This window comes from Solanum lycopersicum, chromosome 8 (genome assembly GCF_036512215.1).
Source record: "Solanum lycopersicum chromosome 8, SLM_r2.1".
NCBI lineage: Eukaryota > Viridiplantae > Streptophyta > Magnoliopsida > Solanales > Solanaceae > Solanum > Solanum lycopersicum.
The window spans coordinates 7,174,162-7,184,102 of record NC_090807.1 but is presented as its reverse complement, the minus strand read 5'-3'; the positions used below and the strand labels follow the sequence as shown (position 1 = coordinate 7,184,102).

The window sequence follows — 9,941 nt, the reverse complement described above, 5'->3', positions numbered from 1 at the left end:
CATTATTTCCCCCCAATTCCATTGCATTATCTGATCTGATCATCTTCACTTTATGATTGAAATGTCTTTCTATCATATAAAGAAAATTTTGTAAAACCGAAAAAGCATTGCTTTTGGTGCTCAAGAGGTAAGTCCATGTCCCTCAACTAAAATCATCCACTATAGTAAGAAAATATTTATAATTATCATGTGTAGAAACTTTGTAGCGTCCCCAAGTATCTATATGAGTAAGATCAAATATTGACTTAGTTGATATATGACTGATTGGGAAAGGTGGTCTGGACTGCCTTGCTTTGGGACAAATGTCACAGAAACAATCAGAATTAGATGGAATTGAAATGAAACTGATATTCTTCATTGATGAGAAAGGTAAATGGCCCAACCTAATGTGCCATAACTTTACATTAGAAGTAGTACTACTACAATTAGGATTACTGAAAGAAGGTAAAAAAACTGAAGAACTAGTAGAAACTGTCGAATGTAAAACAACTTTGTTCTTGCTAGGATTGAAAACTTCTTGCTAGGATTGAAAACAAACTCTTTGATGTTAGGCTTGAGCAGATATAGACCTTCTGAAACTTTACCAAAAACTTGAGACCTCCTCATCAAAAGGCCCTGCAACACACAATGATTAAGAGTGAAGAGTGTGTAAGAAAATTGACTGCAAAACTTATGTACAGACATAAGATTATATTTGAAGCTGGGAACATACAACACATTTTCTAAAACAAGATCAGGAAACAGAGATACAGTTCCAATGTGAGTGACAAGAATAGTTTGACAATTAGGAAGATTAATAGTCAAGGGAGGAGTAAGAGAGGATAATGATTTGAAAAAGGTTGAATCAAAACACATATGCTCAGAAGCACCTGAATCTATGATCCAGGTGCTTGAATTAGTCACAGAAAAGCATTAACCAAGATATTTAAAAATTTTACCAGCTACTGCATTAGCATTGATCTCCATCCCTGAGTTGATACCCTCTTCCATCTTCATGTGTTTGAACATTTACACAAACTGATTGTATTGTTCCCGGGAGTAGTTTTGATTTGAAGTGTCCATTCCAAAGTTCTGTTTGTTCTCTGTGTCTTCTATAGTCATGACTCCATTTCCCTTAATTTGATCTCCATTTCCCTTTACCTGATTGTTGAAACCTTTCTCATGTGTAAACTAAAAATTTTCTTGAAATCCAATTCGTCTGAAACAATGAAGTTCCACATGTCCAGTTTTCCCACATTAAGTGCAAGTTACATTGGGGTCATAATTTGCTTTCTTGACTTTGGGTCTTGGATACTGGTTCTGTCTTTGAAATGCCTGTGATTGTTGAGATGTAGCAGAAGAAGATCTAGGGTATGCATTTCTAGATTTGTTTGAAGAATCCATAAATCTCTGGCCCGTCTTAGAGACTCTATTTTGATATGAATTTCAAACCATAAAAGCTGAAGAATGAGGATTGACAGTAGAATTGACATAAGATTCTCTTTGATTTTCATCCTGCAGAATAAGAGAATATGCAAGATTAATAACTGGTAAAGGATTAATCATCAATATATTACCCCTAGCTTGTGAATAAGTGTCATTCAATCCCATAAGGAATTGGATGATTCTCTCATCTTCCAAAGATTTCTGTAACTTTTGTTTTCCTTCACACATGCACACACAATTGCACTTGACATTAGTATTTAGCGAATTTATTTCATCCCATAGTCTTTTCAACTTGGTGAAGTATCCTGCAATGTTTGATGTGCCTTGAATTAACCTGCTGAGTTCCTTTTGCAGGTGATACAATTTTGCACCATTGGACTGCCCAAATCTGTGTTCCAAGCTTATCCATAGTTCTCTCACAATTTTTGAGTAGATCACATTGTCTGCTATCTCCTTTGATAATGAATTCAAGATCCACGAGGTCACCATGTCATTGCATCTATTCTAAGCCTGCAAATCTGGAGAACCATCAGCTGGGATTGAATGTGTTCCGGTGATAAATCCCAGCTTGTTTTTAGCTGACAAGGCTATAAGAACAGATCTCTTCCATACTTGATAACCTTTTACATCAAAAGCATTATTCACGATAGTCATACCAGGAGCATCAGAAGCATGAAGATAATAAGGGTGATTGTGATCAATCACTGATGTGTTTCCAGTGACTGTTTGTGCAGAAGTGAGTGTGGAAGTTGTAGCAGTCGTTTCTCCTACCATTGCTGAAACGAAATCTTAAGATTGATCAATTGATTTGTTGCTCTGATACCATGAAGAAAAAATTGAAGAAAAAATTGAAGAACAATGGAAGATTGAAGAAGAATTGCTTGTGTATTTCTATGTACAACATACATGTATTTAAATACTGCTCAACTAATTAAAAGAATTAAAGTTATTCTCAATACAAATATATTTGTCTAAATCCTATTGGTTGTCTATGTAACCGCTATAACAAACTTTTATTCCTTTTTATGCTTCTCACGTGACCTTGTAGATACTTCTAGGTTCTCTAAGATGGATGGTTGGGATTTGATCTCTAAATGTGTGGCTGGGATTAAACATCTTCCTTGATAGGTCTTGATGATTGCCACATACTTGTGAGTCAAAATTCAGACCATGTTCTTGTTTCTTCATCTTCTTCATCTTATCTGTAATTTCAACATAAACTCATATGAATTATAAGTAGATAGGGTGCAATACTTGAGATGGTCGTCAACATGTTTGGTATCTTTAAATGAATAAAGGTAATCAATGCTTTTAGTTGTCAATTAAAAAGAAAGATTTTAAGGCACCTTGTTTATAGCAGGTAATGTTTCTGAAAGCATGTTATCGAATTTCAAGTATTTATGATTTTGATTGTATTAAGTTTCCATGGTGTTGACATTGAGAGTTTAGGAAACTCTCCATATCATGTATATGTAAGGTTCATGATCTAATATATGACCTGTGCCTGAGAGAAACTCAAAGGGGAAAAGTGTTGATCATGAAAGATATTGTGTTATATCATATGCAGTAAACCGTCAATTTCTCAGTTTTCATAAAATGCAGCCCTTTAGGTATTGGACTGGTGATGAAATTTATGATTTTCCTTATGGTCTTTATGGGGTCATTCTTACCCCTGCATATCATCAGTTTACATATGTTGATGACAAGAACCATCTTTTGAAACGAAATCATTCTGTTTTATTTTTGGGTCATTTTGTTTCAGCTTTTATCCTAAAATCTACTCTGTAAATATTGTTGTTACTGGACTTCGCTATTGTGAGAAAAATATATATTGTTGGATGTCATTGTTGGGAGAAATATATATGACTTATGTGCGTGATAATCTGATGAATTAGGTTGGCGAATCCTTATTTGCTGGGAGATCTTTTTAGTAATATTGCTGGCCATAATACATTATTCGTTGGATATGTATACATTAGTGGCAATGAGATTATTGTGGAAAAACAATTGTCGCTAAAGTCATTTTTATAGGTATAAACCATTTTTGAATATTTCATACACTTTATAAATCAAGTATAATTTTTTAAAATGATACAACAAAGTTTATGTTTTCTTTTATCAAATCTCTAGATATTTGAATATGATATGAAACATTATGAAACAATACGTAATAACCATTCAAAAAAAATATATAATTTATGAATTTTTTATGCACTCATTCCCAACATCATCTATCTAATTTTGCGGCAAAAAATCCAACTTAGTGAAACTTATTCCTACCGCTTTTGAATGAAATTGTTCTTTTTGCATTAATTTGTACAGTTACTAATTTTTTTTGTTGATGCTTGTTCTTTTTATCGGTAAACATAGTAATACAATTTATATTACTTCCACATAAAATATCTTACACCTATGATTTTTACACTTGAAAGATATATACACCCAAAAATTTTTACGTCAAAATATATTTTCATTAATTATATCAAAGAATAATATAAATATAAAAATTGTGGTATTTATAATTTACGTTGTAAGAAGATTCATTTATGATACATATTAAATGTTACTTTATTATAGATACTAAATTTCATAGAATTAAGAGTATGTAATCATTTAAAATTTATTAAATATAAATTTATAAAATGATTCGGATTATATTGAATTCATAAATATATTAATCCAAATAAATATTGTGGATTGATATAATTGAGTCAAATATTTAAGTCCAATAAATATGGATTTAATTAAATTCTAAATTAATTGATTTGGGCTACATTGTATTAACCCAATTTGTTAAACCCAATCTCATCTCTTTCTAGAGCCCATCTTGGCGCCACGTGTGCAGATGATGTGGCATGACAAGTCAAATAAGAAAACCAATAGAATCATGACATGTGTCAAAGATGAGAAGCCCGCTCCATAAAGACCAAATGCCATGTCACTTCAATTTTATTGGTTGAACGAAATCCTATTCCAATCGCAACTCCTCTATTCTAAAACTATAAATAGGGGTCCTCATAATTCAGAAAAAGGACAGAAAATTCTAAACAAGAAGCTAGAGAAACTCTGTGGTACAAACGCCATTTAATTCTCTACAAAGCTACAAGTTTAAGAATTCAAACATTCAAGTTTAAGAACGATCAAGATCAAGACCACCGAATTCAAGAACAAGCTCGAAGCCCCTGAGTTCAAATAAAAGTCAAGATCAAGATAAAGTTCAAGTTCAAGTTAATCATAGATTCAAGAACAAGCTTTAAAGCCCTGGAATCCATATTTGAAAAGGTGAATTCAGAGGAATTATAGAGATTGTAACACCCGCAATTGAAATAATAAAATCGATAGTTGCTATAATTTTCCGTTCTTGATTATTTTTTTCTTTACGCGAATTTTATTGTCTACAAATTCTGGCACGCCTAGTGGGACAATCTCTACCTCTCATCTCAACTTTTCAAACGTCAAAGAATATCAAGATGACTTCCATGAACAACAACTCTCTATCAACCTCCTCTAAGGTCGCTAGCTCCAAGTTCTCTACTGAAGTTGAAGACATTCTTTGAGTTACCTTTGGATGTTTTGGAGTTGTTACGAGAAGCAAGGTTGCTACACTAGGGCAACAAACGCTTCAAGTGTCGTCTGCATCAACCCCTGTTTTTAGGACTTCGGCTCCAAAAGGAGCAAGTTCCTCCACAAATTCTCTAGAAGGAGGAAGTAGTGTTGCTGAAAAGATCAAGAAGACATTGTCTCTACTTGAGCAATCTGGTTCCAAGAACTCTACCTCAAGGGAGAACTGTGATTCAACTAGTGAATCATCTCCACGTATATCGCATAATGTGAGTCCACTGAAAATTAACTTACGCGACAATCCATGTTACTCTCCTGCATCTCCGATGATGATGCAAACGATGGTGACTGCTGCTTCCTCTCCTGAGGAACAACTCGCAAATCTGACAAAGTTGGTTGAAGGATTGACGAAGCATGTACAACACCAAGAATCTCGAATTGACAAGTTGATGGACAGTATAGAAGGACTTTTAGATGGAGATGCGAGCCATGCACCTGTAAAGGGCATTGAAGTTCAAGAAATCGAAGATCCTGCTAAGAAAGCCCCGTTTGTTAAAGAGATGCCAGTTTCTTCTGAAGGAATGATCCCACTCGATCGCTTGAAATAGTTTATTGAAGGCACTATCAAAGATAAGTATGAGGTCTCCACCAATTCTTCTCATATGTACGCTAAACCATACACTGCTAGGATTGATAACTTTAAAATGCTTGCTGGTTATCAGCCTCCCAAATTTCAACAATTTGAGGGAAAGGGAAATCTGAAACAATATGTCACACACTTCGTGGAGACATGTAATAATGCTGGAACATATGGAGACTATCTTCTCAAATAGTTTGTCCGCTCTCTAAAAGGAAATGCGTTTGATTGATACACGGATCTCGAACCTAACTCTATTGATAGTTTGGAGCAACTAGAATAAGAGTTTCTCAATCGCTTCTATAACACAAGGCGCACGGTGAGCATGGTAGAAATCACGAATACTCGCCAAAGGAAGGACGAACTGTTCATAGAGTTCATAAATCGATGGAGGAACGCGAGCCTAAATTGCAAGGACATGCTTAGTAAAGCTTCTGCAATCGAAATGTGTATTCAAGGAATGCACTGGGAGCTTCTTTACATCTTGCAAGGAATAAAACAAAATCTTTCGAGGATTTAGCTACTCGCGCTCATGATATGGAGTTGAGCATGACATCTGCCGGAAAAGATATGACTATTGTCCATGATCCTTGCAAAGGAAGGGACAAACAGGAACCCAAGAGATGGAGCAAGTTTCTGCCCAGAAATGACAACAAAGAATCCATGAGTGTAAATGTGTCACCAGCAAAGTTCACCATGAATGAGGGCGTAAGACAAAATGTGAGAACCACTTTCCAAGCACGTTCAAATCAAAAGTCGACGCTAAGGGAGATGCACGGAAAAAAGTATCCTTTCTTGGATTCTGACATTTCTGAAATTTTTGATGAAGTACTTGAGTTAAAGCTCATTGACTTGCAAGAGATGAAGCGACCCGATGAAGCTGAAAAATGATGAGCCAAATTATTGCAAGTATCACAGACTACTGAGTCATCCTCTTGAAAAATGTTTTGTCTTTAAGGATAGAGTGATGCGATTGGTAAACGAAAATAAAATTATCCTTGATAATGAGAAGGCTAGTTCTAACAAGATCTCTATCACGTTTGGGTCATTGGATCCAATCCAAATGTATATCTGTGAAAAGCATGAAGAAAAGCCGGTAGAACAGGACGTTGACATAGATGGTGATGAGGATTGGATTCTTGTAACTAGGCGAAGACGCAACAAGTCAAACTTAAGAAAAGAATTATCCGAGCAACCAGTTAGAGGAAAAATGGTAAAGAAATCATAGAAGCAAAAATCAATCAAGCTCCCCAAAAGGGCAAAGGTTGAAGTGCATCACTACCAAAAACCTCGACGTCTTGTGACTCTAGAGGAATTCTTGCCAAGCTCGTTCATACAAAGTCTACTGAAGGCAATGTCGAGGCATCATGTTTCAATGTGGATAAAGGACAAACAATGAAGGTGCCTCCTACTGTAAAAGAAGGAACAACGAGTGAATCCTCACCAAAAGTGTCTCCTGGGGAAGAAGAAACAGAAATAAGGGAAATCTCAGAAATGATGTCTCTTTCATCTTCTGAAAAATCTATGGAACTTTATTCCCAAGAAGCACATGTCTGTGATACTAAAATCACATTTACGGATAACGATCTTCTATTTGGTGAAACACTACACAATCGTCCTTTGTATATGGTGGGTCATGTTCTAGAGAAGAAGATAAATAGAGTCTTAATAGATGAAGGATCAGGAGTCAACATTTTACCTATCCACACATTGAAGGAACTTGACATCATGACTGGGGAACTTAGTGAAAGTCGTCTGTTGATACAAGGATTTAATCAAGGTGGGCAGAGGTCCATAGGCTCTATTAAATTATAGATCCACATGGGAGATTTGCGATCAAGCGCATGGATGCACGTGATTGACGCAAAGACATCATACAACACATTACTTGGCAGGCCTTGGGTACATGAGAATAGAATTGTCTCATCTTCTTACTATCAATGTTTGAAATATCTTGAAGGTGGAACTGAAAGAAAGGTAGTTGTAGATGATAATCCTTTCACCGAAGTGGAGACACACTTTGCGGATGCGAAATTCTATATGAGAAGTTATGTTGTTAAAGGGGTCAAATCCAATGACGTCAAATCAATCAAGATTGATAATATCGTAAGTAAAAGAATTGATGCAGCTATCGAAAAGGTAAAAATTGACACTAAAGACTCTTCTCCCATTCTTAATGAAGGGAAGATCCTGTCTTCAAAGAAGAAGCAGACTTCTAGGCTTTACTATGTTCCAAAAGAGAAGAAAAAACAAGATCAACCATCTAACCTTGAAGAAAATGCATTAAGAGGGCTAACTCTTCCTATCAGACGATTGATGCAACAAACTTGTCTGCAAAGTTGCCAGAAAAGTCAGTCGCTCAAGATCAAGTGCTAGATATGGATCTCCCTACAAAGCTCACAAGAGAAGGTTTTGATCCCAATTCCTACAAGTTATTTGTGAAGGCAGGGTACAACCCTAGCGAGCCATCAGCGCTAAGGAAACTCCCATCAGAAGATACAACTAGGAAAGCGCGTGAAGACCTAGGTTATAGCCAACCGCCGCCAATTCGCATTTCCATAAGAAGGACCAGTAATAATCATATAACTTTTGAAGATGATGTCACTATTCCCAATAAAAGGCCTTCTGTCTTTGATCGACTTTGTGAAGCGACAACAAGAATTTCTGTGTTTAAGAGGTTAGGTCCTCTGAAGAAGAATAACAAGAACCTGAGAATTTATTTGAAATTTACAAAGCGTACTTCACATTTGATTCGAAAGGATTTCAGAAGTTTGATTCCTTCTAGGATGAGGCGACGAGTGGAACTTATGGTTTTCTGTAAAGAGGAACTCAAGGCAAAGCTTCATACTGTGGTTTACACCAAAGAGCGCGAGGAAGATAGAGAAAGTGTAGGTTCCTCAAATCATGTTACAATCCAAAATGAGTACGATTCTTTGCCTCAAAAGAACATTCTGGAAGAGGTAGAAAATATTGTCTCGTGTTGTCATATATCAGTCAATGAAAATGATCCTGTGGAAGAGGAAGCTGCTAAAGATGCTCCACCAGAACTTGAAGAAGGAGTAAAGATCACAATAGATCCTTTGAAGGGAGTTAATCTTAGCACCGATGAACATCGGAAGCCAACTTACTTGAGTGCGTTTCTAGAAATTGATGAAGAAGTCGCTTACATGAATATACTCAAAGAATATAGAGATGTATTCGCTTGGAGTTACAAAGAAATGCATGGACTGAATCCTAGAGTAGCGGTCCATCAATTGGCAGTCAAAAATGGTTCTCATTCAGTTAAACAAGCTCAAAGACGTTTTAGACTAGACTTGATTCCGTTGATAGAAAATGAAGTTAACAAAATCATTGAGGCAGGCTTTATTCGTGAGGTCAAATATACTACATGGATTTCAAGTATTGTTCCTGTGAGGAAGAAGAATGTTCAAATTCGAGTTTGTGTTGACTTTAGAGATCTTAATAATGCATGCCCTAAAGATGAGTTTCCTCTTCCCATTCTAGAGTTGATGATTGATGCCACCACTGGTTATGAGGCAATGTCGTTCATGAATGTTTCTTCTTGATATAATCAAATCCGCATGTCACCAAAAGATAAAAAACTCACTGCATTTCGCATGCCAAAAAATATTTTTTGCTACAAAGTGATGCCATTTGGTTTAAAGAATGCTGGCGCCACATATCAAAGGGCTATGCAAAATATCTTTGAGGACTTGTTCCATAAAAATGTTGAATGTTATGTTGATGATTTTGTAGTAAAGTCGAGGAAGAGGGCTGATCATTTGAAAGACTTAAGGATGGTGTTTGAGTTACAACGAAGATATCAACTAAGGATGAATCCATTTAAAAGTTCCTTGGCTTTATTGTGAGACATCGAGAAATTGAAATTGATCAAGCCAAAGTCGATGCAATATCAAAGATGCCTGAACCTCGAGATATTCATGAGTTAAAAACTCTCCAAAGAAAGTTAGCCTACTTGAGAAGGTTCATCTCAAATCTAGCAGGGAGATGTCAACCATTCAGTCATCTCATGAAGAAAGGTGCTCCTTTTAATTGGGACAAAACATGTAGCGAAGCCTTTAAAAGTATCAAATCGTATATAGCAAAACCTCCGGTTTTGGCAGCCCATATACCTGGAAAACCATTGATATTCTACATTGCAGCACAAGAAAGGTCTGTAGGAGCCCTGTTAGCTCAAGAGAATAGTGAAGGCAAAGAAAATGCTCTTTATTACTTAAGTAGAATGATGACGCCAAATGAGCTAAATTATTCGCCAATTGAGAAGTTATGATTGGCACTGGTCTTCTCAATTCAAAAG

General features: G+C 36.0%; 1 long non-coding RNA gene across 1 annotated transcript; it reads right to left on the bottom strand.

Annotated features, from left to right (window-relative positions):
• Nucleotides 1-336: 336 nt before the first annotated feature.
• LOC138337640 (uncharacterized) lies at nt 337-2,016 on the bottom strand. The gene is made up of 2 exons (XR_011211018.1): nt 939-2,016; nt 337-615 (listed from the first exon to the last, which is right to left on the bottom strand). It is a non-coding gene; the product is annotated as an uncharacterized lncRNA (long non-coding RNA).
• Nucleotides 2,017-9,941: the final 7,925 nt, after the last annotated feature.